We start from the raw sequence: 6,000 nt of genomic DNA on the forward strand, positions 1-6,000 counted from the left end.
GGACATTTGAAATAATTAGATACTAAAAAATAAAACTCCTTTTTGCAAATGGTATTTGCTTTCATACCATTCAAATTCATTTGCAAGAAATAGAATACTAAATTCAAACTGGCTTAAACAACAGGGATGTTAAGTCTTACAGTACTCAGTTCTGAAGTAGAGTGGTCTTTACGTTTGATTCAGTGAGTCACAAAATATTATCAAAGGGCCAGATTCTCTCTGTCTCTTCATTCTGATGTTATAAGCTTTGGCTTCATTCTCAGGTTGTTGATTTTTTTTTTTTTTTCTTTTTGGTGCCACAAAATGGCTGCCATTTGGGGCTACAGGCCTCCTTATTCCCTTACAGTGAGGAAGAGAAAACTGGCTTCTTAGTTGCTCTCTCTTCAGAACCAAGAAAAGCATTCCCAGAAACCTCTTTTCTTTTTCACTGGCCAGCATCAAAGCCTACATCACCATTTCTTGGACAACCTCAGCAAAATGGGTTGAGATTACACATAATCAGCTAGGTCCAGCACTTTAAATGAGGTCATTCCCTCAGACACCACTGCTTTTTCTCAATAAGAGAAAAGTGCAATGTATGTTACAGAGGCAACCACAATCCCCAGTGTAGAATTTGCCTGTACCAGATGGGTACCATGATTCATTTACATATTCAAGAGACATGTATTAAATATCTGCCATCTGCTCAGAACCAAGAGATTCTAAAGAAAAGTTATACATGAATCCATTTTTCTATTAGGTGACAAAAATGACAAACTGTAGCTCATGCCCCTTCTGCTTTTTCCTCCCTACCCTTTGGTGTAAGCACTCAATAAAAATCTCAACCCAGTCAAAGATTGAAGATGAAAACTGAGCCCAAATTGATGGCTCCAAAATAAGGAAACTGACAAAATTCAGCCAACCATTTAGTTATTAACCAATTATTTTATTAAATACAATCCTTTAAAAGAATTAATACTCTTTTTACACAGACCAATTTCCCTTTATCAGATGATAGATTAAACTGACTTACCCTTTAATTCTTGAGAGCCCTGGGTATACATCTCTATTACCCACAACTCATCAGTTTGATAGCTAGCACCTTTCCTCTTGGGCTTACTGTATTACATATTTAAATCTTTTATTTTTGAAGGGGTAGGTGAAGGGCTTAAAAATTCTTATTTTCAAAGCTCAGAGTGTTCTAGATTGGCTTTTAAAATAATTGCATTTGTAAATGTGAAATACGTTCAGGAGCACTTCCCTTGAAAGTGAATGAGATATGGATGTTTGGAACAAGTTATGAGTTGTCTTATCTTGTGGTTTAGCAAATTTTGAAGTCGGTCAAATAAGCAATTTTTACTGTCCCCCCACTTCTTCCTAACAGCCCAGTTAACTGCACCTGCCTCTTTATTAACCACAGAAAAGCAAAAACCTAGCAACATGAAATTAAATCTTTCTGTGCTTTGGCACCAGTATGCCCACGGAGAATGCTAAAGACGTGTGGAAGATTTAATGCTTAGGGAGAGCAGAGGATTATTTGCTTCTGCCCCAGCAACAGAGCTATTCTAACAGCTCTGATTGCTTAACAGAGGCAGGGCACAGGCTGTCTCTTGCTTAGACTTTTAAATTCTTACTTTTTTATTTATTTGTTGAAGCAGTTATCACATAGTCTAGAGCAGTGGTTTTTCTGGATTTGTTCTTCTGGGTAACTTCTAGACTGAGTGCTAATAGTATTTGTATTTTTAAAGACAGAATAATCTATAATTTTGCTTTGGGCATTATTTTATCATTCAACTATTAGTTCATAAAACCCCAGAAGCATCCTATTTTCATTTTAGAAAGTATTTTGATGGTGGAAGTGAACGGAAAGAACTGAGGAGTAGAGGGACATGGGAGTAGGTGGCCTGAGGATTATTTTGCTCTGCTAAAATGGCAACATGGGACTTTGACTTACTACAATCCTACAGTCATGTGTTTTTTAGAGCTCAACCTTTCACCTTCAAATGACTCTACATCTTATGACTTTTCTTTCCTGTAGGGATTAAATACAAACTCTCCAAACTATTCTACACTGCCCCACATGGTTTTTAGTGTGTAAACCTTTATCCCAGTCTAAGTGTGATTCCACCTATGTCAGAATCTTTTTGTCTGCAGAACTGGACACCTGCTACTCTAGAACTTTAAAAAAATACTCCGAATACTCTGAAGAATGAAATTAATGGCCAGTTGAAACAGCAAAATATGAGGCCTTCTGGTTGTGTCTACTTCCAACTTGTCTGTATGACTGTTTTTTTTTTGTTTTTTTTTTTCTTTTTTTAACATCAAGGACTTGGTGAGTTGTTTTGGTGAGTTGTCGACATTTTCTCCCCGTTATTCTTCAATCCAGGAAAAGGAATACCATTCACCCTTTGTTTAGATTAGATACACAGGAGCAATCCTTAATGTTTCTCTTTTTAAAAATTTCCTCACATCTAATTCATTCTGAAATCCTGTGGGTTTCCTTGCGGAACACACATAAAGTATGTCAACTTCATCTCTGAAGTCAGCATCCTAGCCCACGCCACCGCCACCTCAAATCCTCAAGGATTTTCAGTCTTGTCTCCTAGGCTCAACTTCGCTCAACCCTTGCTTGTCTATGATGTATTCTTCAGCTTGAGGCCAGAATTTTCTATTAAAAATGCAAATCAGAGTATGCCAGTCCCCTTCATAAAACTGTCTCTGGTTTCCCAGTACTCTGAATAAAATCCAACTCCTAGCTACCATCTCCTAAACTCTCGTTGATCTAGCTTCTGCCATCTCCTCCAAGTTCTCTATTGCCTTCCAAAGCTGTGCCTGCAATTGTTACCTTCATTTCTTTTCTATGTTTGGAGAGTTTCTCCTTCACTTCTTACATGATCTTAGCTTAAACGTCACCTCCCCCAGAGGCATTCCCTGATTACCCTTGAACCTGGTGTGAAAGTTACTAATTGAATGGGTAGCTTAACATCCATTTAAACTCTCTTTCTCTATCCTGAGAACACAAGACTAAAATTTACATTTCCTAGGCCTTCTTGAAGCTTGGATTCTAGAAATGATACAGTTTTCATGAACAAAATGCAGGGCATCCTTTCTGTGGCTTGCAAGTTCTCCATCTTGATGGCACTGAGCATCATTTTCCTGGCATGGATGGTGGCTGGAGTGCTGTGATTTTGTAGAAAGCAGTTCAAGCCATGGCTACAACACAAAGCAGCAGAAGGCAGCTTCCTGATTCAGTGGCTTTGGTGCAACAGCAACAGCTACTTTAATTGCTTTGGGGGCTGGGATGGTTCTACAGTCAGCAAGGGCAGAACACCTTCTTAATACACTGGCTTCTTCTAACGGATTGTGCAGAGGTTGGGTATTGTTCTTGATAGGTCAGTCTAGAGCCTGCTCTTCCAGTCCTTTTAACAATTTTATAAGTTACGGAGTTCCTTATATAGAATCATTTTCTGCTTAAAGTAGTTGGAATGGATTGTGTTGTTTCAATAAAGTCTAGACCAATACAAGTGCCTACTATAGTTTACTCTGTAGCTCATCTTTGAATTTTTTAAATTCATCCCAATTCTAATTTAAATTATACTGTTCATGTATTGTCTCTCTCCATTGCAATATAAACTTTATGAGGGTAGGACTTTGTCTGGTTCACTGCTCTGTCCCTAGCACCGAGGACAGTTCTCGACTCATGGGAGATGTTCCAGAAATGTTTGTTGCATGAATGAATGAACCCTAACTTTTGTGGAAGTTACCCCACACCATGCCCAGGCTATCTTAGCAGCAGGGGGTTTGCTCCGCAGTTACAGTCTTTCATTTGACTCACCATTTGTTTCTGGTCTGGCTCCAATTTAGTTGTTTTGACTCAGCAATGGAAACATGCACTCCTGATATGATGACAGAGTGAGTCCTTGAATTCTCTAAAAGCTCTGCATCAGGAAACTTCCACTAAATGGTGCCTCACACTGCTATTGATGGAGCATGGCTCAGCCAGAGTTCACTATCAATGGTATCAGGCAGTGGGGCAGAGAATGGACAAGGAGGACTGGCCACTGCAGGCCCTTTTTGCTTGAAAGACTATTTCACAAACAGTGGCAAGTCTGGGCACTCTCCTGCTGAAAGACTGCCCAAGATCATCCTACCCATTCTGGCTGCAGCTCTTCTCTTTCCCATAACCCAACATGCTTTTCCTCTTTTGAAAAATGTTCACAAGTCTGCAGCATGCCCATGCTAATTTAATACTCTATTTGTATTTGCTCTTTCTAAGAGCCCTTCCTTTCTCTTTGTCTGTTTCCAGATGAAGTCAATGTCCAGAAATGCTTATAGTCTCTTTGCTTTGATTTTTAACAAACTGAGAAGTTAGATTTTTAACAAACTGAGAAGTTAGGTTTACATATAAAATGTTAAATAATAGAGTATTTGCTTAAAATAATCTATGCCTCATTCAGTTTTTATTCTGGTGCAGGTGCAGGGTCTGGTACATAATGGGTACTCAATAAATGTTTGAAGAATGATTGAATGTAGCATGTCCAGTTTATCAAACAAACAAACAAACAAAACAAGGAATGATTCAATGAATGAATCAAATTAGTTTTGTGCTTTTTCAAAGCTGGCGAAAGGTTAACATATGCAGAGAAGACTTAGTATATGAGAAAAGAATCCCACATACGACTTTGATTCTATTCAAATGTGTTCCTGCAGTTAGGCAGGATTTCATTAACATTTTCTCCACATCATGCCTGCTGAATATCATTGCAAGGTTTAGTTGACAAGTGCCATTCACAAGCCACATCCCTGTACCTGAGAGGGTACTCTGCCATGTGGGGCTTCCTCTTTTCAGTCCTGACACAAGTCAGATGGCAAATGTCAAATGTTCTTTTTTAGGAATCCTATACAGGATGACATACTTCTTCAAGGTCAGGGCAGGCACCCACTTTGCTTTGCATTCATGAGCAAGAATGCCGGTGACAGGTAACCTTCAGAGAGGGAGGCTGTCATCGGCAGAAGGGTGAAGGCTGGGAATTGAATCCTCCTGAAAAAGTCACATCTGCTGGCTGGCAGGAGCAGGAACTCATGTCAGGGCAGGAGACTAGCTGGCACTGGAGGGCTCGTGGTTACTGATTAAGCTGGGCAAGGCATTTTTAAAAGTGAAGAGCACTCCCTGAGTTGAGATTAGGCAGGCTCTTGCAGGCTCTCAGAGCCGGGAGGGGAATGGTTGGGGGGAGTGGTGGGTGGAAAAGGGTGAGGTCAGGAAAAGGACAGGGAATGGGTATGCCCTTGGCTTGGTGGGAGGGAGAAGTCTCACAGGGGTGGGCAGGCCCTGCATTCTGTCTCTGGAGCTGCCAGAGACAGGTAATATCTACCTCTGGGGCAGAAATTCCTGTCCTTGAGATTGAGACACTTTACGGGTTTACCGGCTATCTCAGAGGGCACTGTGAAATTCTCAAACCCAAATGGTTTCTACACCTTGACTCCCAGGTATATTACACAGCTACCTTTGAGGACCGTTTGAAGGGTGACTATTTCCACTCTCAAAATGCCTGGCCATAGCTGCTGAAGTTGCTATTATTTTCACTTGCTTACTATAAAATAAGCCTTAAGTTATATGATTTGCAGATATTATATAACTATTAAATCCCATCCTCACAAGCTGATCAGATGGGTGTATTTATCCTCATTTTGTACAGCTGGTGCCTGAGGCTCAGAGAGGCTGAACAACTTGTCCCATATCACAGAGCGGCAAGGTGACAGAGACGACGCCCCAGAATGAAAGCAATTCTGCCCCCGTCTGGGGGAATGAGTCCCTAAATAATGGTTCTTTGCCATCTGCAGAAGATTTTAATAGATATTTGGCCCTAGGCATGCTATTTTCTGTACTTGGGAACTAACTGTACATTATTGCTCTTGAGTCCCTCAGTTTATTAACTACAGAGCAAACTAAGTTATTTTCCAGACTCAAATGAATGAAGCAAAACATGGATTGAACATAGGATGGGCAGCAAACACAGGGTG

Source organism: Martes martes, assembly GCF_963455335.1.
Source record: "Martes martes genome assembly, chromosome: 5".
Taxonomy (NCBI): Eukaryota; Metazoa; Chordata; class Mammalia; order Carnivora; family Mustelidae; genus Martes; species Martes martes.